General features: G+C 43.5%; 1 protein-coding gene and 3 long non-coding RNA genes across 5 annotated transcripts in view; all 4 read right to left on the bottom strand.

The window, feature by feature from the left end:
* LOC139569450 (protein kinase C beta type-like) overlaps positions 1-25,000 on the bottom strand; it is a 154,187-nt gene that overhangs the window by 13,090 nt on the left and 116,097 nt on the right. The gene's annotated exons all lie outside the window — the stretch shown is intronic.
* On the bottom strand, positions 3,619-5,245 carry LOC139569412 (uncharacterized). Its single transcript, XR_011673906.1, has 2 exons — positions 4,764-5,245; positions 3,619-4,695 (listed from the first exon to the last, which is right to left on the bottom strand). It is a non-coding gene; the product is annotated as an uncharacterized lncRNA (long non-coding RNA).
* LOC139569423 (uncharacterized) lies at positions 6,877-7,928 on the bottom strand. The gene is made up of 2 exons (XR_011673907.1): positions 7,653-7,928; positions 6,877-7,426 (listed from the first exon to the last, which is right to left on the bottom strand). It is a non-coding gene; the product is annotated as an uncharacterized lncRNA (long non-coding RNA).
* LOC139569434 (uncharacterized) lies at positions 10,556-14,291 on the bottom strand. 2 transcript variants are annotated; one of them, XR_011673908.1, is made up of 3 exons: positions 13,178-14,291; positions 12,033-12,887; positions 10,556-10,693 (listed from the first exon to the last, which is right to left on the bottom strand). It is a non-coding gene; the product is annotated as an uncharacterized lncRNA (long non-coding RNA). The 2 variants fall into 2 exon arrangements; XR_011673909.1 differs by lacking the exon at positions 10,556-10,693 and having other exon boundaries at positions 11,959-12,256; positions 12,321-12,887.

The raw sequence follows: 25,000 nt of genomic DNA on the forward strand, positions 1-25,000 counted from the left end.
AGGAGAGAATCACTGAGGAGAGAATCACAGGAGAGAATCACTGAGGAGAGAATCACTGAGGAGAGAATCACAGGAGAGAATCACTAAGGAGAGAATCACTGAGGAGAGAATCACTGAGGAGAGAATCACAGGAGAGAATCACAGGAGAGAATCACAGGAGAGAATCACTGAGGAGAGAATCACTGAGGAGAGAATCACTGAGGAGAGAATCACTGAAGAGAGAATCACTGGAGAGAATCACCGAGGAGAGAATCACAGGAGAGAATCACTGAGGAGAGAATCACTGAGGAGAGAATCACTGAGGAGAGAATCACTGAAGAGAGAATCACTGGAGAGAATCACTGAAGAGAGAATCACAGGAGAGAATCACAGGAGAGAATCACTGAGGAGAGAATCACTGAGGAGAGAATCACTGAAGAGAGAATCACAGGAGAGAATCACAGGAGAGAATCACAGGAGAGAATCACAGGAGAGAATCACAGGAGAGAATCACTGAGGAGAGAATCACTGAGGAGAGAATCACTGAAGAGAGAATCACTGGAGAGAATCACTGGAGAGAGAATCACTGAAGAGAGAATCACTGGAGAGAATCACTGAAGAGAGAATCACTGGAGAGAACCACAGGGGAGAATGACCATATACCTCCCTATATGATTTGTCCTACTTGAATACACCTAGGTTCCTCCCCCTGATTTGATTTGGGGTCTGTGTTATTAAAGAATAACATAAATTACTAACACTAGGGTTGCAAAAATCTTGGAACTTTTAAATAAATTCTCTGGTTTTCCCAAAAATCTGGTTGTAAGATTCCAGATTTCCTGCTTATTTCCCTCCAATAGTTCATACAAGATGGCTTCTATCAAACTATCAATCAAATCTTGTGAATTATGAGGGGGGCGGGACTTCCGTATAGGATGTAAATAACACCCCCAGGATGTCAATGTGACCCCTCATAAGGGGGTTCCGTGTTGGCATGACAACTACATGTATACCCCATGATCCGATGTCCTGAACCTGCTAGAATGGTTGATGTTGTAACGTGATAGTCAGGATGGGGGGGCTGTATGTCTGTGTGTACTGGTGGGGAGGGACTGGTGGAGAGGGACTGGTGGAGAGGGACTTGTGGGGAGGGACTGGACTGGTGGGGAGGGACAGGTGGAGAGGGACTGGTGGAGAGGGACTGGTGGAGAGGGACTGGTGGGGAGGGACTGGACTGGTGGGGAGGGACAGGTGGAGAGGGACTGGTGGAGAGGGACTGGTGGAGAGGGACTGGTGGGGAGGGACTGGTGGGGAGGGACTGGTGGGGAGGGACTGGTGGAGAGGGACTGGTGGGGAGGGACTGGTGGGGAGGGACTGGTGGAGAGGGACTGGTGGGGAGGGACTGGACTGGTGGGGAGGGACTGGTGGGGAGGGACTGGTGGGGAGGGACTGGTGGAGAGGGACTGGTGGGGAGGGACTGGTGGGGAGGGACTGGACTGGTGGGGAGGGACAGGTGGAGAGGGACTGGTGGAGAGGGACTGGTGGAGAGGGACTGGTGGGGAGGGACTGGTGGAGAGGGACTGGTGGGGAGGGACTGGTGGGGAGGGACTGGTGGAGAGGGACTGGTGGGGAGGGACTGGACTGGTGGGGAGGGACTGGTGGAGAGGGACTGGTGGGGAGGGACTGGACTGGTGGGGAGGGACTGGTGGGGAGGGACTGGACTGGTGGGGAGGGACTGGTGGGGAGGGACTGGTGGTGGAGGGACTGGTGGGGAGGGACTGGTGGGGAGGGACTGGTGGGGAGGGACTGGTGGAGAGGGACTGGTGGGGAGGGACTGGTGGGGAGGGACTGGACTGGTGGGGAGGGACTGGTGGGGAGGGACAGGTGGGGAGGGACAGGTGGGGAGGGACTGGTGGGGAGGGACTGGTGGGGAGGGACTGGACTAGTGGGGAGGGACAGGTGGAGAGGGACTGGTGGAGAGGGACTGGTGGGGAGGGACTGGACTGGTGGGGAGGGACAGGTGGAGAGGGACTGGTGGAGAGGGACTGGTGGAGAGGGACTGGTGGGGAGGGACTGGTGGGGAGGGACTGGTGGGGAGGGACTGGTGGGGAGGGACTGGTGGAGAGGGACTGGTGGGGAGGGACTGGACTGGTGGGGAGGGACTGGTGGGGAGGGACAGGTGGGGAGGGACTGGTGGAGAGGGACTGGTGGGGAGGGACTGGTGGAGAGGGACTGGTGGGGAGGGACTGGTGGGGAGGGACTGGTGGAGAGGGACTGGTGGGGAGGGACTGGACTGGTGGGGAGGGACTGGTGGGGAGGGACTGGTGGGGAGAGACTGGTGGAGAGGGACTGGTGGGGAGGGACAGGTGGTGAGGGACTGGTGGAGAGGGACTCGTGGGGAGGGACTGGACTGGTGGGGAGGGACTGGTGGAGAGGGACTGGTGAGGAGGGACTGGTGGGGAGGGGCTGGTGGGGAGGGACTGGTGGGGAGGGACTGGACTGGTGGGGAGGGACTCGTGGGGAGGGACTGAACTGGTGGGGAGGGACTGGACTGGTGGGTCTGGACTGGTGGGTCTGGACTGGTGGGGAGGGACTGGTGGGGAGGGACCGGACTGGTGGGGAGGGACCGGACTGGTGGGGAGGGACTGTTGGGGAGTGACTGGTGGGGAGGGACTGGACTGGTGGGGAGGGACTGGTGAGGAGGGACTGGACTGGTGGAGAGGGACTGGTGGGGAGGGACTGGACTGGTGGAGAGGGACTGGTGGAGAGGGACTGGTGGGGAGGGACTGGTGGAGAGGGACTGAACAGTTAAACTCTAAAATTCCTTAGTTGTTTCAAACAATTGTTTTATTATTAAAACAGAAGCTGTGAATTTTAAAAACACACAGAATTAATTTTAATCCTAACCAGAGAACTGTTTGGTGATTCAAGCAAGACAGATCATCGAAATGGCTCATGTTTTCAAAACTCTTTAAAGCACATTTTCAATCGACCCCCGAGAACATCAAACCTCGTTGTCAAAATACATTGAAGTGGTGAAGTGGGTCTGGTTTTTTGACACGAGTTTTACGATATGGAAAAAGGAAAGTTAACATTCGGACTTGGATACAGCCCAGAAGCCTTTGCAAGGGTTAAATCTGCATAAAGATAGTTGATTGGCTGTCACCCTAAGACAAGACGGCCCCTCTCTAGACCCTATTGGCTGGCAGTAGCCTGGTTGTGAGTACCGCATGAACCTATCAGCGTTCATTATTAGATTAGATCAAGTAGGATCACTGACACACACACACACACACACACACACACACACACACACACACACACACACACACACACACACACACACACACACACACACACACACACACACACACACACACACACACACACACACACACACACACACAGCAAAATGAAGGCTGTAGAAGCACAAACATTCCATAGAACAATACAAACGAAGAATCTAGAATCACAAACATTCCATAGAACAATACAAACAAAGAATCTAGAATCACAAACATTCCATAGAACAATACAAACAAAGAATCTAGAATCACAAACATTGCATAGAACAATACAAAGAATCTAGAATCACAAACATTCCATAGAACAATTCCCCCCCCCCAAAAAAACATCAGATAATTTTTTTGATTTTATTGAATATATATATATTTTCTGTAAAATACTGTGGCACATGTAAAGCAGTTGTATTGCATACTATTCTAGAGATATATATTATACAAAAGCACACACACTGGACCAACTCTCTGTTAAACTGCTAATAAATAGTACATTGTTCTACAGTTTGTTTAAATCATAGTAACAGATCATGCAGGAAGGTACTCCTTCAGTCAGTCCAGAGAGACACAGAGATCATCATCAGCATCCTAGAAATACAACCGTAGAAATAGAATCTATAGAACAGACCTCCCCATTCCAGTCAATGATGTCATAATGGGTGGACTGGCAGCCATTAACGGTGTGTGTAAAATCATGGAGTCTACCAGTCAAATTGCCAGACGGTTTAGAGGTTCTAGGTCCCGTTTGAAGAGATTCTACGTCTACGACTAAAACACATAGATCTGCTCTCTCTCTCTCTCTCTCTCTCTCTATGCTGGTTTACAATACTGAACACATGGTTTCACAGGACATACTGTAAATTAACATTTGAAACAGATGTATATTTATATAGCTTGATATATAGATATTGGTTGTTGTCGAAGACATTTAACGCTATCGTTAAAAAACATCGAAGCCCTGCTCAATTTCTACACAGCACGTTTTGGCAGAAACACAAGGATATATGCCCTATACTACTGCCCATTATTAAACCTCCTGTCCTCTATAACTGCCCATTATTAAATCTCCTGTCCTCTATAACTGCCCATTATTAAACCTCCTGTCCTCTATAACTGCCCATTATTAAACCTCCTGTCCTCTATAACTGCCCATTATTAAACCTCCTGTCCTCTATAACTGCCCATTATTAAACCTCCTGTCCTCTATAACTGCCCATTATTAAACCTCCTGTCTTCTATAACTGCCCATTATTAAACCTCCTGTCCTCTATAACTGCCCAATATTAAACCTCCTGTCCTCTATAACTGCCCATTATTAAACCTCCTGTCCTCTATAACTGCCCATTATTAAACCTCCTGTCCTCTATAACTGCCCATTATTAAACCTCCTGTCCTCTATAACTGCCCATTATTAAACCTCCTGTCCTCTATACTACTGCCCATTATTAAACCTCCTGTCCTCTATACTACTGCCCATTATTAAACCTCCTGTCCTCTATACTACTGCCCATTATTAAACCTCCTGTCCTCTATAACTGCCCATTATTAAACCTCCTGTCCTCTATAACTGCCCATTATTAAACCTCCTGTCCTCTATAACTGCCCATTATTAAACCTCCTGTCCTCTATAACTGCCCATTATTAAACCTCCTGTCCTCTATAACTGCCCATTATTAAACCTCCTGTCCTCTATAACTGCCCATTATTAAACCTCCTGTCCTCTATACTACTGCCCATTATTAAACCTCCTGTCCTCTATAACTGCCCATTATTAAACCTCTTGTCCTCTATAACTGCCCATTATTAAACCTCCTGTCCTCTATAACTGCCCATTATTAAACCTCCTGTCCTCAATAACTGCCCATTATTAAACCTCCTGTACTCTATAACTGCCCATTATTAAACCTCCTGTCCTCTATACTACTGCCCATTATTAAACCTCCTGTCCTCTATACTACTGCCCATTATTAAACCTCCTGTCCTCTATACTACTGCCCATTATTAAACCTCCTGTCCTCTATAACTGCCCATTATTAAACCTCCTGTCCTCTATAACTGCCCATTATTAAACCTCCTGTCCTCTATAACTGCCCATTATTAAACCTCCTGTCCTCTATAACTGCCCATTATTAAACCTCCTGTCCTCTATAACTGCCCATTATTAAACCTCCTGTCCTCTATAACTGCCCATTATTAAACCTCCTGTCCTCTATACTACTGCCCATTATTAAACCTCCTGTCCTCTATAACTGCCCATTATTAAACCTCCTGTCCTCTATAACTGCCCATTATTAAACCTCCTGTCCTCTATAACTGCCCATTATTAAACCTCCTGTCCTCTATAACTGCCCATTATTAAACCTCCTGTCCTCTATAACTGCCCATTATTAAACCTCCTGTCCTCTATAACTGCCCATTATTAAACCTCCTGTCCTCTATAACTGCCCATTATTAAACCTCCTGTCCTCTATACTACTGCCCATTATTAAACCTCCTGTCCTCTATAACTGCCCATTATTAAACCTCCTGTCCTCTATAACTGCCCATTATTAAACCTCCTGTCCTCTATAACTGCCCATTATTAAACCTCCTGTCCTCTATACTACTGCCCATTATTAAACCTCCTGTCCTCTATAACTGCCCATTATTAAACCTCCTGTCCTCTATAACTGCCCATTATTAAACCTCCTGTCCTCTATAACTGCCCATTATTAAACCTCCTGTCCTCTATAACTGCCCATTATTAAACCTCCTGTCCTCTATAACTGCCCATTATTAAACCTCCTGTCCTCTATAACTGCCCATTATTAAACCTCCTGTCCTCTATAACTGCCCATTATTAAACCTCCTGTCCTCTATAACTGCCCATTATTAAACCTCCTGTCCTCTATAACTGCCCATTATTAAACCTCCTGTCCTCTATAACTGCCCATTATTAAACCTCCTGTCCTCTATAACTGCCCATTATTAAACCTCCTGTCCTCTATAACTGCCCATTATTAAACCTCCTGTCCTCTATAACTGCCCATTATTAAACCTCCTGTCCTCTATAACTGCCCATTATTAAACCTCCTGTCCTCTATAACTGCCCATTATTAAACCTCCTGTCCTCTATAACTGCCCATTATTAAACCTCCTGTCCTCTATAACTGCCCATTATTAAACCTCCTGTCCTCTATAACTGCCCATTATTAAACCTCCTGTCCTCTATAACTGCCCATTATTAAACCTCCTGTCCTCTACAACTGCCCATTATTAAACCTCCTGTCCTCTATAACTGCCCATTATTAAACCTCCTGTCCTCTATAACTGCCCATTATTAAACCTCCTGTCCTCTATAACTGCCCATTATTAAACCTCCTGTCCTCTATAACTGCCAATTATTAAACCTCCTGTCCTCTATAACTGCCCATTATTAAACCTCCTGTCCTCTATAACTGCCAATTATTAAACCTCCTGTCCTCTATAACTGCCCATTATTAAACCTCCTGTTCTCTATAACTGCCCATTATTAAACCTCCTGTCCTCTATAACTGCCAATTATTAAACCTCCTGTCCTCTATAACTGCCCATTATTAAACCTCCTGTCCTCTATAACTGCCCATTATTAAACCTCCTGTCCTCTATAACTGCCCATTATTAAACCTCCTGTCCTCTATAACCTCCTGTCCTCTATAACTGCCCATTATTAAACCTCCTGTCCTCTATACTACTGCCCATTATTAAACCTCCTGTCCTCTATAACCTCCTGTCCTCTATAACTGCCCATTATTAAACCTACTGTCCTCTATAACTGCCCATTATTAAACCTCCTGTCCTCTATAACTGCCCATTATTAAACCTCCTGTCCTCTATACTACTGCCCATTATTAAACCTCCTGTCCTCTATAACCTCCTGTCCTCTATAACTGCCCATTATTAAACCTACTGTCCTCTATAACTGCCCATTATTAAACCTCCTGTCCTCTATAACTGCCCATTATTAAACCTCCTGTCCCCTATAACTGCCCATTATTAAACCTCCTGTCCTCTATAACTGCCCATTATTAAACCTACTGTCCTCTATAACTGCCCATTATTAAACCTCATGTCCTCTATAACTGCCCATTATTAAACCTCCTGTCCTCTATAACTGCCCATTATTAAACCTCCTGTCCTCTATAACTGCCCATTATTAAACCTCCTGTCCTCTATAACTGCCCATTATTAAACCTCCTGTCCTCTATAACTGCCCATTATTAAACCTCCTGTCCTCTTTAACCTCCTGTCCTCTATAACTGCCCATTATTAAACCTCCTGTCCTCTATAACTGCCCATTATTAAACCTCCTGTCCTCTTTAACCTCCTGTTCTCTATAACTGCCCATTATTAAACCTCCTGTCCTCTATAACCTCCTGTCCTCTATAACTGCCCATTATTAAACCTCCTGTCCTCTATAACTGCCCATTATTAAACCTCCTGTCCTCTATAACTGCCCATTATTAAACCTCCTGTCCTCTATAACTGCCCATTATTAAACCTCCTGTCCTCTTTAACTGCCCATTATTAAACCTCCTGTCCTCTATAACTGCCCATTATTAAACCTCCTGTCCTCTATAACTGCCCATTATTAAACCTCCTGTCCTCTATAACTGCCCATTATTAAACCTCCTGTCCTCTATAACTGCCCATTATTAAACCTCCTGTCCTCTATAACTGCCCATTATTAAACCTCCTGTCCTCTATAACTGCCCATTATTAAACCTCCTGTCCTCTATAACTGCCCATTATTAAACCTCCTGTCCTCTATAACTGCCCATTATTAAACCTCCTGTCCTCTATAACTGCCCATTATTAAACCTCCTGTCCTCTATAACTGCCCATTATTAAACCTCCTGTCCTCTATAACTGCCCATTATTAAACCTCCTGTCCTCTACAACTGCCCATTATTAAACCTCCTGTCCTCTATAACTGCCCATTATTAAACCTCCTGTCCTCTATAACTGCCCATTATTAAACCTCCTGTCCTCTATAACTGCCCATTATTAAACCTCCTGTCCTCTATAACTGCCAATTATTAAACCTCCTGTCCTCTATAACTGCCCATTATTAAACCTCCTGTCCTCTATAACTGCCCATTATTAAACCTACTGTCCTCTATAACTGCCCATTATTAAACCTCCTGTCCTCTATAACTGCCCATTATTAAACCTCCTGTCCTCTATAACTGCCAATTATTAAACCTCCTGTCCTCTATAACTGCCCATTATTAAACCTCCTGTCCTCTATAACTGCCCATTATTAAACCTCCTGTCCTCTATAACTGCCCATTATTAAACCTCCTGTCCTCTATAACCTCCTGTCCTCTATAACTGCCCATTATTAAACCTCCTGTCCTCTATACTACTGCCCATTATTAAACCTCCTGTCCTCTATAACCTCCTGTCCTCTATAACTGCCCATTATTAAACCTACTGTCCTCTATAACTGCCCATTATTAAACCTCCTGTCCTCTATAACTGCCCATTATTAAACCTCCTGTCCTCTATACTACTGCCCATTATTAAACCTCCTGTCCTCTATAACCTCCTGTCCTCTATAACTGCCCATTATTAAACCTACTGTCCTCTATAACTGCCCATTATTAAACCTCCTGTCCTCTATAACTGCCCATTATTAAACCTCCTGTCCCCTATAACTGCCCATTATTAAACCTCCTGTCCTCTATAACTGCCCATTATTAAACCTACTGTCCTCTATAACTGCCCATTATTAAACCTCCTGTCCTCTATAACTGCCCATTATTAAACCTACTGTCCTCTATAACTGCCCATTATTAAACCTCCTGTCCTCTATAACTGCCCATTATTAAACCTCCTGTCCTCTATAACTGCCCATTATTAAACCTCCTGTCCTCTATAACTGCCCATTATTAAACCTCCTGTCCTCTTTAACCTCCTGTCCTTTATAACTGCCCATTATTAAACCTCCTGTCCTCTATAACTGCCCATTATTAAACCTCCTGTCCTCTTTAACCTCCTGTTCTCTATAACTGCCCATTATTAAACCTCCTGTCCTCTATAACCTCCTGTCCTCTATAACTGCCCATTATTAAACCTCCTGTCCTCTATAACTGCCCATTATTAAACCTCCTGTCCTCTATAACTGCCCATTATTAAACCTCCTGTCCTCTATAACTGCCCATTATTAAACCTCCTGTCCTCTATAACTGCCCATTATTAAACCTCCTGTCCTCTATAACTGCCCATTATTAAACCTCCTGTCCTCTATAACTGCCCATTATTAAACCTCCTGTCCTCTATAACTGCCCATTATTAAACCTCCTGTCCTCTATACTACTGCCCATTATTAAACCTCCTGTCCTCTATAACCTCCTGTCCTCTATAACTGCCCATTATTAAACCTACTGTCCTCTATAACTGCCCATTATTAAACCTCCTGTCCTCTATAACTGCCCATTATTAAACCTCCTGTCCCCTATAACTGCCCATTATTAAACCTCCTGTCCTCTATAACTGCCCATTATTAAACCTACTGTCCTCTATAACTGCCCATTATTAAACCTCATGTCCTCTATAACTGCCCATTATTAAACCTCCTGTCCTCTATAACTGCCCATTATTAAACCTCCTGTCCTCTATAACTGCCCATTATTAAACCTCCTGTCCTCTATAACTGCCCATTATTAAACCTCCTGTCCTCTATAACTGCCCATTATTAAACCTCCTGTCCTCTTTAACCTCCTGTCCTCTATAACTGCCCATTATTAAACCTCCTGTCCTCTATAACTGCCCATTATTAAACCTCCTGTCCTCTTTAACCTCCTGTTCTCTATAACTGCCCATTATTAAACCTCCTGTCCTCTATAACCTCCTGTCCTCTATAACTGCCCATTATTAAACCTCCTGTCCTCTATAACTGCCCATTATTAAACCTCCTGTCCTCTATAACTGCCCATTATTAAACCTCCTGTCCTCTATAACTGCCCATTATTAAACCTCCTGTCCTCTTTAACTGCCCATTATTAAACCTCCTGTCCTCTATAACTGCCCATTATTAAACCTCCTGTCCTCTATAACTGCCCATTATTAAACCTCCTGTCCTCTATAACTGCCCATTATTAAACCTCCTGTCCTCTATAACTGCCCATTATTAAACCTCCTGTCCTCTATAACTGCCCATTATTAAACCTCCTGTCCTCTATAACTGCCCATTATTAAACCTCCTGTCCTCTATAACTGCCCATTATTAAACCTCCTGTCCTCTATAACTGCCCATTATTAAACCTCCTGTCCTCTATAACTGCCCATTATTAAACCTCCTGTCCTCTATAACTGCCCATTATTAAACCTCCTGTCCTCTATAACTGCCCATTATTAAACCTCCTGTCCTCTACAACTGCCCATTATTAAACCTCCTGTCCTCTATAACTGCCCATTATTAAACCTCCTGTCCTCTATAACTGCCCATTATTAAACCTCCTGTCCTCTATAACTGCCCATTATTAAACCTCCTGTCCTCTATAACTGCCAATTATTAAACCTCCTGTCCTCTATAACTGCCCATTATTAAACCTCCTGTCCTCTATAACTGCCCATTATTAAACCTACTGTCCTCTATAACTGCCCATTATTAAACCTCCTGTCCTCTATAACTGCCCATTATTAAACCTCCTGTCCTCTATAACTGCCAATTATTAAACCTCCTGTCCTCTATAACTGCCCATTATTAAACCTCCTGTCCTCTATAACTGCCCATTATTAAACCTCCTGTCCTCTATAACTGCCCATTATTAAACCTCCTGTCCTCTATAACCTCCTGTCCTCTATAACTGCCCATTATTAAACCTCCTGTCCTCTATACTACTGCCCATTATTAAACCTCCTGTCCTCTATAACCTCCTGTCCTCTATAACTGCCCATTATTAAACCTACTGTCCTCTATAACTGCCCATTATTAAACCTCCTGTCCTCTATAACTGCCCATTATTAAACCTCCTGTCCTCTATACTACTGCCCATTATTAAACCTCCTGTCCTCTATAACCTCCTGTCCTCTATAACTGCCCATTATTAAACCTCCTGTCCTCTATAACTGCCCATTATTAAACCTCCTGTCCTCTATACTACTGCCCATTATTAAACCTCCTGTCCTCTTTAACCTCCTGTTCTCTATAACTGCCCATTATTAAACCTCCTGTCCTCTATAACCTCCTGTCCTCTATAACTGCCCATTATTAAACCTCCTGTCCTCTATAACTGCCCATTATTAAACCTCCTGTCCTCTATAACTGCCCATTATTAAACCTCCTGTCCTCTATAACTGCCCATTATTAAACCTCCTGTCCTCTATAACTGCCCATTATTAAACCTCCTGTCCTCTATAACTGCCCATTATTAAACCTCCTGTCCTCTATAACTGCCCATTATTAAACCTCCTGTCCTCTATAACTGCCCATTATTAAACCTCCTGTCCTCTATAACTGCCCATTATTAAACCTCCTGTCCTCTATAACTGCCCATTATTAAACCTCCTGTCCTCTATAACTGCCCATTATTAAACCTCCTGTCCTCTATAACTGCCCATTATTAAACCTCCTGTCCTCTATAACTGCCCATTATTAAACCTCCTGTCCTCTATAACTGCCCATTATTAAACCTCCTGTCCTCTATAACTGCCCATTATTAAACCTCCTGTCCTCTATAACTGCCCATTATTAAACCTCCTGTCCTCTATAACTGCCCATTATTAAACCTCCTGTCCTCTATAACTGCCCATTATTAAACCTCCTGTCCTCTACAACTGCCCATTATTAAACCTCCTGTCCTCTATAACTGCCCATTATTAAACCTCCTGTCCTATATAACTGCCCATTATTAAACCTCCTGTCCTCTATAACTGCCCATTATTAAACCTCCTGTCCTCTATAACTGCCAATTATTAAACCTCCTGTCCTCTATAACTGCCCATTATTAAACCTCCTGTCCTCTATAACTGCCCATTATTAAACCTACTGTCCTCTATAACTGCCCATTATTAAACCTCCTGTCCTCTATAACTGCCCATTATTAAACCTCCTGTCCTCTATAACTGCCAATTATTAAACCTCCTGTCCTCTATAACTGCCCATTATTAAACCTCCTGTCCTCTATAACTGCCCATTATTAAACCTCCTGTCCTCTATAACTGCCCATTATTAAACCTCCTGTCCTCTATAACCTCCTGTCCTCTATAACTGCCCATTATTAAACCTCCTGTCCTCTATACTACTGCCCATTATTAAACCTCCTGTCCTCTATAACCTCCTGTCCTCTATAACTGCCCATTATTAAACCTACTGTCCTCTATAACTGCCCATTATTAAACCTCCTGTCCTCTATAACTGCCCATTATTAAACCTCCTGTCCTCTATACTACTGCCCATTATTAAACCTCCTGTCCTCTATAACCTCCTGTCCTCTATAACTGCCCATTATTAAACCTACTGTCCTCTATAACTGCCCATTATTAAACCTCCTGTCCTCTATAACTGCCCATTATTAAACCTCCTGTCCCCTATAACTGCCCATTATTAAACCTCCTGTCCTCTATAACTGCCCATTATTAAACCTACTGTCCTCTATAACTGCCCATTATTAAACCTCCTGTCCTCTATAACTGCCCATTATTAAACCTACTGTCCTCTATAACTGCCCATTATTAAACCTCCTGTCCTCTATAACTGCCCATTATTAAACCTCCTGTCCTCTATAACTGCCCATTATTAAACCTCCTGTCCTCTATAACTGCCCATTATTAAACCTCCTGTCCTCTTTAACCTCCTGTCCTCTATAACTGCCCATTATTAAACCTCCTGTCCTCTATAACTGCCCATTATTAAACCTCCTGTCCTCTTTAACCTCCTGTTCTCTATAACTGCCCATTATTAAACCTCCTGTCCTCTATAACCTCCTGTCCTCTATAACTGCCCATTATTAAACCTCCTGTCCTCTATAACTGCCCATTATTAAACCTCCTGTCCTCTATAACTGCCCATTATTAAACCTCCTGTCCTCTATAACTGCCCATTATTAAACCTCCTGTCCTCTATAACTGCCCATTATTAAACCTCCTGTCCTCTATAACTGCCCATTATTAAACCTCCTGTCCTCTATAACTGCCCATTATTAAACCTCCTGTCCTCTATAACTGCCCATTATTAAACCTCCTGTCCTCTATACTACTGCCCATTATTAAACCTCCTGTCCTCTATAACCTCCTGTCCTCTATAACTGCCCATTATTAAACCTACTGTCCTCTATAACTGCCCATTATTAAACCTCCTGTCCTCTATAACTGCCCATTATTAAACCTCCTGTCCCCTATAACTGCCCATTATTAAACCTCCTGTCCTCTATAACTGCCCATTATTAAACCTACTGTCCTCTATAACTGCCCATTATTAAACCTCATGTCCTCTATAACTGCCCATTATTAAACCTCCTGTCCTCTATAACTGCCCATTATTAAACCTCCTGTCCTCTATAACTGCCCATTATTAAACCTCCTGTCCTCTATAACTGCCCATTATTAAACCTCCTGTCCTCTATAACTGCCCATTATTAAACCTCCTGTCCTCTTTAACCTCCTGTCCTCTATAACTGCCCATTATTAAACCTCCTGTCCTCTATAACTGCCCATTATTAAACCTCCTGTCCTCTTTAACCTCCTGTTCTCTATAACTGCCCATTATTAAACCTCCTGTCCTCTATAACCTCCTGTCCTCTATAACTGCCCATTATTAAACCTCCTGTCCTCTATAACTGCCCATTATTAAACCTCCTGTCCTCTATAACTGCCCATTATTAAACCTCCTGTCCTCTATAACTGCCCATTATTAAACCTCCTGTCCTCTTTAACTGCCCATTATTAAACCTCCTGTCCTCTATAACTGCCCATTATTAAACCTCCTGTCCTCTATAACTGCCCATTATTAAACCTCCTGTCCTCTATAACTGCCCATTATTAAACCTCCTGTCCTCTATAACTGCCCATTATTAAACCTCCTGTCCTCTATAACTGCCCATTATTAAACCTCCTGTCCTCTATAACTGCCCATTATTAAACCTCCTGTCCTCTATAACTGCCCATTATTAAACCTCCTGTCCTCTATAACTGCCCATTATTAAACCTCCTGTCCTCTATAACTGCCCATTATTAAACCTCCTGTCCTCTATAACTGCCCATTATTAAACCTCCTGTCCTCTACAACTGCCCATTATTAAACCTCCTGTCCTCTATAACTGCCCATTATTAAACCTCCTGTCCTCTATAACTGCCCATTATTAAACCTCCTGTCCTCTATAACTGCCCATTATTAAACCTCCTGTCCTCTATAACTGCCAATTATTAAACCTCCTGTCCTCTATAACTGCCCATTATTAAACCTCCTGTCCTCTATAACTGCCCATTATTAAACCTACTGTCCTCTATAACTGCCCATTATTAAACCTCCTGTCCTCTATAACTGCCCATTATTAAACCTCCTGTCCTCTATAACTGCCAATTATTAAACCTCCTGTCCTCTATAACTGCCCATTATTAAACCTCCTGTCCTCTATAACTGCCCATTATTAAACCTCCTGTCCTCTATAACTGCCCATTATTAAACCTCCTGTCCTCTATAACCTCCTGTCCTCTATAACTGCCCATTATTAAACCTCCTGTCCTCTATACTACTGCCCATTATTAAACCTCCTGTCCTCTATAACCTCCTGTCCTCTATAACTGCCCATTATTAAACCTACTGTCCTCTATAACTGCCCATTATTAAACCTCCTGTCCTCTATAACTGCCCATTATTAAACCTCCTGTCCTCTATACTACTGCCCATTATTAAACCTCCTGTCCTCTATAACCTCCTGTCCTCTATAACTGCCCATTATTAAACCTACTGTCCTCTATAACTGCCCATTATTAAACCTCCTGTCCTCTATAACTGCCCATTATTAAACCTCCTGTCCCCTATAACTGCCCATTATTAAACCTCCTGTCCTCTATAACTGCCCATTATTAAACCTCCTGTCCTCTATAACTGCCCATTATTAAACCTCCTGTCCTCTATAACTGCCCATTATTAAACCTCCTGTCCTCTATAACTGCCCATTATTAAACCTCCTGTCCTCTATAACTGCCCATTATTAAACCTCCTGTCCTCTATAACTGCCCATTATTAAACCTCCTGTCCTCTATAACTGCCCATTATTAAACCTCCTGTCCTCTATAACTGCCCATTATTAAACCTCCTGTCCTCTATAACTGCCCATTATTAAACCTCCTGTCCTCTACAACTGCCCATTATTAAACCTCCTGTCCTCTATAACTGCCCATTATTAAACCTCCTGTCCTCTATAACTGCCCATTATTAAACCTCCTGTCCTCTATAACTGCCCATTATTAAACCTCCTGTCCTCTATAACTGCCAATTATTAAACCTCCTGTCCTCTATAACTGCCCATTATTAAACCTCCTGTCCTCTATAACTGCCCATTATTAAACCTCCTGTCCTCTATAACTGCCAATTATTAAACCTCCTGTCCTCTATAACTGCCCATTATTAAACCTCCTGTCCTCTATAACTGCCCATTATTAAACCTCCTGTCCTCTATAACTGCCCATTATTAAACCTCCTGTCCTCTATAACTGCCCATTATTAAACCTCCTGTCCTCTATAACTGCCCATTATTAAACCTCCTGTCCTCTATAACTGCCCATTATTAAACCTCCTGTCCTCTATAACTGCCCATTATTAAACCTCCTGTCCTCTATACTACTGCCCATTATTAAACCTCCTGTCCTCTATAACCTCCTGTCCTCTATAACTGCCCATTATTAAACCTACTGTCCTCTATAACTGCCCATTATTAAACCTCCTGTCCTCTATAACTGCCCATTATTAAACCTCCTGTCCTCTATACTACTGCCCATTATTAAACCTCCTGTCCTCTATAACCTCCTGTCCTCTATAACTGCCCATTATTAAACCTACTGTCCTCTATAACTGCCCATTATTAAACCTCCTGTCCTCTATAACTGCCCATTATTAAACCTCCTGTCCCCTATAACTGCCCATTATTAAACCTCCTGTCCTCTATAACTGCCCATTATTAAACCTACTGTCCTCTATAACTGCCCATTATTAAACCTCCTGTCCTCTATAACTGCCCATTATTAAACCTACTGTCCTCTATAACTGCCCATTATTAAACCTCCTGTCCTCTATAACTGCCCATTATTAAACCTCCTGTCCTCTATAACTGCCCATTATTAAACCTCCTGTCCTCTATAACTGCCCATTATTAAACCTCCTGTCCTCTTTAACCTCCTGTCCTCTATAACTGCCCATTATTAAACCTCCTGTCCTCTATAACTGCCCATTATTAAACCTCCTGTCCTCTTTAACCTCCTGTTCTCTATAACTGCCCATTATTAAACCTCCTGTCCTCTATAACCTCCTGTCCTCTATAACTGCCCATTATTAAACCTCCTGTCCTCTATAACTGCCCATTATTAAACCTCCTGTCCTCTATAACTGCCCATTATTAAACCTCCTGTCCTCTATAACTGCCCATTATTAAACCTCCTGTCCTCTATAACTGCCCATTATTAAACCTCCTGTCCTCTATAACTGCCCATTATTAAACCTCCTGTCCTCTATAACTGCCCATTATTAAACCTCCTGTCCTCTATAACTGCCCATTATTAAACCTCCTGTCCTCTATACTACTGCCCATTATTAAACCTCCTGTCCTCTATAACCTCCTGTCCTCTATAACTGCCCATTATTAAACCTACTGTCCTCTATAACTGCCCATTATTAAACCTCCTGTCCTCTATAACTGCCCATTATTAAACCTCCTGTCCCCTATAACTGCCCATTATTAAACCTCCTGTCCTCTATAACTGCCCATTATTAAACCTACTGTCCTCTATAACTGCCCATTATTAAACCTCATGTCCTCTATAACTGCCCATTATTAAACCTCCTGTCCTCTATAACTGCCCATTATTAAACCTCCTGTCCTCTATAACTGCCCATTATTAAACCTCCTGTCCTCTATAACTGCCCATTATTAAACCTCCTGTCCTCTATAACTGCCCATTATTAAACCTCCTGTCCTCTTTAACCTCCTGTCCTCTATAACTGCCCATTATTAAACCTCCTGTCCTCTATAACTGCCCATTATTAAACCTCCTGTCCTCTTTAACCTCCTGTTCTCTATAACTGCCCATTATTAAACCTCCTGTCCTCTATAACCTCCTGTCCTCTATAACTGCCCATTATTAAACCTCCTGTCCTCTATAACTGCCCATTATTAAACCTCCTGTCCTCTATAACTGCCCATTATTAAACCTCCTGTCCTCTATAACTGCCCATTATTAAACCTCCTGTCCTCTTTAACTGCCCATTATTAAACCTCCTGTCCTCTATAACTGCCCATTATTAAACCTCCTGTCCTCTATAACTGCCCATTATTAAACCTCCTGTCCTCTATAACTGCCCATTATTAAACCTCCTGTCCTCTATAACTGCCCATTATTAAACCTCCTGTCCTCTATAACTGCCCATTATTAAACCTCCTGTCCTCTATAACTGCCCATTATTAAACCTCCTGTCCTCTATAACTGCCCATTATTAAACCTCCTGTCCTCTATAACTGCCCATTATTAAACCTCCTGTCCTCTATAACTGCCCATTATTAAACCTCCTGTCCTCTATAACTGCCCATTATTAAACCTCCTGTCCTCTACAACTGCCCATTATTAAACCTCCTGTCCTCTATAACTGCCCATTATTAAACCTCCTGTCCTCTATAACTGCCCATTATTAAACCTCCTGTCCTCTATAACTGCCCATTATTAAACCTCCTGTCCTCTATAACTGCCAATTATTAAACCTCCTGTCCTCTATAACTGCCCATTATTAAACCTCCTGTCCTCTATAACTGCCCATTATTAAACCTACTGTCCTCTATAACTGCCCATTATTAAACCTCCTGTCCTCTATAACTGCCCATTATTAAACCTCCTGTCCTCTATAACTGCCAATTATTAAACCTCCTGTCCTCTATAACTGCCCATTATTAAACCTCCTGTCCTCTATAACTGCCCATTATTAAACCTCCTGTCCTCTATAACTGCCCATTATTAAACCTCCTGTCCTCTATAACCTCCTGTCCTCTATAACTGCCCATTATTAAACCTCCTGTCCTCTATACTACTGCCCATTATTAAACCTCCTGTCCTCTATAACCTCCTGTCCTCTATAACTGCCCATTATTAAACCTACTGTCCTCTATAACTGCCCATTATTAAACCTCCTGTCCTCTATAACTGCCCATTATTAAACCTCCTGTCCTCTATACTACTGCCCATTATTAAACCTCCTGTCCTCTATAACCTCCTGTCCTCTATAACTGCCCATTATTAAACCTACTGTCCTCTATAACTGCCCATTATTAAACCTCCTGTCCTCTATAACTGCCCATTATTAAACCTCCTGTCCCCTATAACTGCCCATTATTAAACCTCCTGTCCTCTATAACTGCCCATTATTAAACCTCCTGTCCTCTATAACTGCCCATTATTAAACCTCCTGTCCTCTATAACTGCCCATTATTAAACCTCCTGTCCTCTATAACTGCCCATTATTAAACCTCCTGTCCTCTATAACTGCCCATTATTAAACCTCCTGTCCTCTATAACTGCCCATTATTAAACCTCCTGTCCTCTATAACTGCCCATTATTAAACCTCCTGTCCTCTATAACTGCCCATTATTAAACCTCCTGTCCTCTATAACTGCCCATTATTAAACCTCCTGTCCTCTACAACTGCCCATTATTAAACCTCCTGTCCTCTATAACTGCCCATTATTAAACCTCCTGTCCTCTATAACTGCCCATTATTAAACCTCCTGTCCTCTATAACTGCCCATTATTAAACCTCCTGTCCTCTATAACTGCCAATTATTAAACCTCCTGTCCTCTATAACTGCCCATTATTAAACCTCCTGTCCTCTATAACTGCCCATTATTAAACCTCCTGTCCTCTATAACTGCCAATTATTAAACCTCCTGTCCTCTATAACTGCCCATTATTAAACCTCCTGTCCTCTATAACTGCCCATTATTAAACCTCCTGTCCTCTATAACTGCCCATTATTAAACCTCCTGTCCTCTATAACCTCCTGTCCTCTATAACTGCCCATTATTAAACCTCCTGTCCTCTATACTACTGCCCATTATTAAACCTCCTGTCCTCTATAACCTCCTGTCCTCTATAACTGCCCATTATTAAACCTACTGTCCTCTATAACTGCCCATTATTAAACCTCCTGTCCTCTATAACTGCCCATTATTAAACCTCCTGTCCTCTATACTACTGCCCATTATTAAACCTCCTGTCCTCTATAACCTCCTGTCCTCTATAACTGCCCATTATTAAACCTACTGTCCTCTATAACTGCCCATTATTAAACCTCCTGTCCTCTATAACTGCCCATTATTAAACCTCCTGTCCCCTATAACTGCCCATTATTAAACCTCCTGTCCTCTATAACTGCCCATTATTAAACCTACTGTCCTCTATAACTGCCCATTATTAAACCTCCTGTCCTCTATAACTGCCCATTATTAAACCTACTGTCCTCTATAACTGCCCATTATTAAACCTCCTGTCCTCTATAACTGCCCATTATTAAACCTCCTGTCCTCTATAACTGCCCATTATTAAACCTCCTGTCCTCTATAACTGCCCATTATTAAACCTCCTGTCCTCTTTAACCTCCTGTCCTCTATAACTGCCCATTATTAAACCTCCTGTCCTCTATAACTGCCCATTATTAAACCTCCTGTCCTCTTTAACCTCCTGTTCTCTATAACTGCCCATTATTAAACCTCCTGTCCTCTATAACCTCCTGTCCTCTATAACTGCCCATTATTAAACCTCCTGTCCTCTATAACTGCCCATTATTAAACCTCCTGTCCTCTATAACTGCCCATTATTAAACCTCCTGTCCTCTATAACTGCCCATTATTAAACCTCCTGTCCTCTATAACTGCCCATTATTAAACCTCCTGTCCTCTATAACTGCCCATTATTAAACCTCCTGTCCTCTATAACTGCCCATTATTAAACCTCCTGTCCTCTATAACCTCCTGTCCTCTATAACATCCTGTCCTCTATAACCTCCTGTCCTCTATAACCTCCTGTCCTCTATAACCTCCTGTCCTCTATAACATCCTGTCCTCTATAACCTCCTGTCCTCTATAACCTCCTGTCCTCTATAACCTCCTGTCCTCTATAACCTCCTGTCCTCTATAACATCCTGTCCTCTATAACCTCCTGTCCTCTATAACCTCCTGTCCTCTATAACCTCCTGTCCTCTATAACCTCCTGTCCTCTATAACATCCTGTCCTCTATAACCTCCTGTCCTCTATAACCTCCTGTCCTCTATAACATCCTGTCCTCTATAACCTCCTGTCCTCTATAACCTCCTGTCCTCTATAACCTCCTGTCCTCTATAACCTCCTGTCCTCTATAACCTCCTGTCCTCTATAACCTCCTGTCCTCTATAACATCCTGTCCTCTATAACCTCCTGTCCTCTATAACCTCCTGTCCTCTATAACCTCCTGTCCTCTATAACCTCCTGTCCTCTATAACCTCCTGTCCTCTATAACCTCCTGTCCTCTATAACCTCCTGTCCTCTATAACCTCCTGTCCTCTATAACCTCCTGTCCTCTATAACCTCCTGTCCTCTATAACCTCCTGTCCTCTATAACCTCCTGTCCTCTATAACCTCCTGTCCTCTATAACCTCCTGTCCTCTATAACCTCCTGTCCTCTATAACATCCTGTCCTCTATAACCTCCTGTCCTCTATAACCTCCTGTCCTCTATAACCTCCTGTCCTCTATAACATCCTGTCCTCTATAATCTCCTGTCCTCTATAACCTCCTGTCCTCTATAACCTCCTGTCCTCTATAACCTCCTGTCCTCTATAACCTCCTGTCCTCTATAACCTCCTGTCCTCTATAACCTCCTGTCCTCTATAACCTCCTGTCCTCTATAACCTCCTGTCCTCTATAACCTCCTGTCCTCTATAACATCCTGTCCTCTATAACCTCCTGTCCTCTATAACCTCCTGTCCTCTATAACCTCCTGTCCTCTATAACCTCCTGTCCTCTATAACCTCCTGTCCTCTATAACCTCCTGTCCTCTATAACATCCTGTCCTCTATAACCTCCTGTCCTCTATAACCTCCTGTCCTCTATAACCTCCTGTCCTCTATAACCTCCTGTCCTCTATAACCTCCTGTCCTCTATAACATCCTGTCCTCTATAACCTCCTGTCCTCTATAACCTCCTGTCCTCTATAACCTCCTGTCCTCTATAACCTCCTGTCCTCTATAACATCCTGTCCTCTATAACCTCCTGTCCTCTATAACCTCCTGTCCTCTATAACCTCCTGTCCTCTATAACCTCCTGTCCTCTATAACTGCCCATTATTAAACCTCCTGTCCTCTATAACCTCCTGTCCTCTATAACCTCCTGTCCTCTATAACCTCCTGTCCTCTATAACATCCTGTCCTCTATAACCTCCTGTCCTCTATAACCTCCTGTCCTCTATAACATCCTGTCCTCTATAACCTCCTGTCCTCTATAACCTCCTGTCCTCTATAACCTCCTGTCCTCTATAACCTCCTGTCCTCTATAACCTCCTGTCCTCTATAACATCCTGTCCTCTATAACCTCCTGTCCTCTATAACCTCCTGTCCTCTATAACATCCTGTCCTCTATAACCTCCTGTCCTCTATAACCTCCTGTCCTCTATAACCTCCTGTCCTCTATAACATCCTGTCCTCTATAACATCCTGTCCTCTATAACCTCCTGTCCTCTATAACCTCCTGTCCTCTATAACCTCCTGTCCTCTATTACCTCCTGTCCTCTATAACCTCCTGTCCTCTATAACCTCCTGTCCTCTATAACCTCCTGTCCTCTATAACCTCCTGTCCTCTATAACCTCCTGTCCTCTATAACATCCTGTCCTCTATAACATCCTGTCCTCTATAACCTCCTGTCCTCTATAACCTCCTGTCCTCTATAACCTCCTGTCCTCTATAACCTCCTGTCCTCTATAACATCCTGTCCTCTATAACATCCTGTCCTCTATAACATCCTGTCCTCTATAACCTCCTGTCCTCTATAACCTCCTGTCCTCTATAACCTCCTGTCCTCTATAACATCCTGTCCTCTATAACCTCCTGTCCTCTATAACCTCCTGTCCTCTATAACATCCTGTCCTCTATAACCTCCTGTCCTCTATAACCTCCTGTCCTCTATAACCTCCTGTCCTCTATAACATCCTGTCCTCTATAACCTCCTGTCCTCTATAACCTCCTGTCCTCTATAACATCCTGTCCTCTATAACCTCCTGTCCTCTATAACCTCCTGTCCTCTATAACCTCCTGTCCTCTATAACCTCCTGTCCTCTATAACATCCTGTCCTCTATAACCTCCTGTCCTCTATAACCTCCTGTCCTCTATAACCTCCTGTCCTCTATAACCTCCTGTCCTCTATAACCTCCTGTCCTCTATAACCTCCTGTCCTCTATAACATCCTGTCCTCTATAACCTCCTGTCCTCTATAACCTCCTGTCCTCTATAACCTCCTGTCCTCTATAACCTCCTGTCCTCTATAACCTCCTGTCCTCTATAACATCCTGTCCTCTATAACATCCTGTCCTCTATAACCTCCTGTCCTCTATAACCTCCTGTCCTCTATAACATCCTGTCCTCTATAACCTCCTGTCCTCTATAACCTCCTGTCCTCTATAACCTCCTGTCCTCTATAACATCCTGTCCTCTATAACCTCCTGTCCTCTATTACCTCCTGTCCTCTATAACCTCCTGTCCTCTATAACCTCCTGTCCTCTATAACCTCCTGTCCTCTATAACCTCCTGTCCTCTATAACCTCCTGTCCTCTATAACCTCCTGTCCTCTATAACCTCCTGTCCTCTATAACCTCCTGTCCTCTATAACCTCCTGTCCTCTATAACCTCCTGTCCTCTATAACCTCCTGTCCTCTATAACCTCCTGTCCTCTATAACCTCCTGTCCTCTATAACCTCCTGTCCTCTATAACCTCCTGTCCTCTATAACCTCCTGTCCTCTATAACCTCCTGTCCTCTATAACCTCCTGTCCTCTATAACCTCCTGTCCTCTATAACCTCCTGTCCTCTATAACCTCCTGTCCTCTATAACATCCTGTCCTCTATAACATCCTGTCCTCTATAACCTCCTGTCCTCTATAACCTCCTGTCCTCTATAACCTCCTGTCCTCTATAACCTCCTGTCCTCTATAACCTCCTGTCCTCTATAACATCCTGTCCTCTATAACATCCTGTCCTCTATAACCTCCTGTCCTCTATAACCTCCTGTCCTCTATAACATCCTGTCCTCTATAACCTCCTGTCCTCTATAACCTCCTGTCCTCTATAACATCCTGTCCTCTATAACCTCCTGTCCTCTATAACCTCCTGTCCTCTATAACATCCTGTCCTCTATAACCTCCTGTCCTCTATAACCTCCTGTCCTCTATAACCTCCTGTCCTCTATAACCTCCTGTCCTCTATAACCTCCTGTCCTCTATAACCTCCTGTCCTCTATAACTGCCCATTATTAAACCCTCTCTATGTCTTTTTCTTAAGGTTGCATAATTCCGGTAACTTCCCCAAAATTCCCTGGTTTTCCAGAAATCGTGGTTAGAAGAACCCTGGAATTACGGGGGTATTAGCTGGACATCCGTGAATCCTCCAACCAAGATCCCTGGAATTACGGGGGAATTAGCTGGACATCCGGGAATCCTCCAACCAAGATTCCTGGACAACCAGGGAATTATGGGAAAGTTTCCCGGAAACGTTGCAACCCTAGTTAGTAGTCAGTCTGGCTAGCTCTGGAAAAACCCCAACTCTGGCTCTCCAGCTTCAGGGAAAGAAGACCAAAGTTCCCCCCGAAACGCTAGAGCTGATTCAGAAGGGGTTGGGGGTTAAATGCGGAAGACTTATTTCAGTTGAATGCATTCTGTTGTACAACTGACTAGGTATCTCCATGACAACTGACTAGGTATCTCCATGACAACTGACTAGGTATCTCCATGACAACTGACTAGGTATCCCCCTGTCTCCTATCCTCCATGTGAACGTCTAACCTCATAGCTGAGGTTCCATACTGTATCTCCATGACAACTGACTAGGTATCTCCATGACAACTGACTAGGTATCCTCCTGTCTCCTTTCCTCCATGTGAACGTCTAACCTCATAGCTGAGGTTCCATACTGTATCTCCATGACAACTGACTAGGTATCTCCATGACAACTGACTAGGTATCCCCCTGTCTCCTATCCTCCATGTGAACGTCTAACCTCATAGCTGAGGTACCATACCGTATCTCCATGACAACTGACTAGGTATCTCCATGACAACTGACTAGGTATCTCCATGACAACTGACTAGGTATCTCCATGACAACTGACTAGGTATCCCCCTGTCTCCTTTCCTCCATGTGAACGTCTAACCCCATTGCTGAGGTTCCATACCATATCACCATGACAACTGACTAGGTATCTCCATGACGACCCTGCTATGACCAGGACAATATATATGTGGCACAGTCCAAATGAA

This window comes from Salvelinus alpinus, chromosome 1 (assembly GCF_045679555.1).
Source record: "Salvelinus alpinus chromosome 1, SLU_Salpinus.1, whole genome shotgun sequence".
NCBI classification, from domain to species: Eukaryota; Metazoa; Chordata; class Actinopteri; order Salmoniformes; family Salmonidae; genus Salvelinus; species Salvelinus alpinus.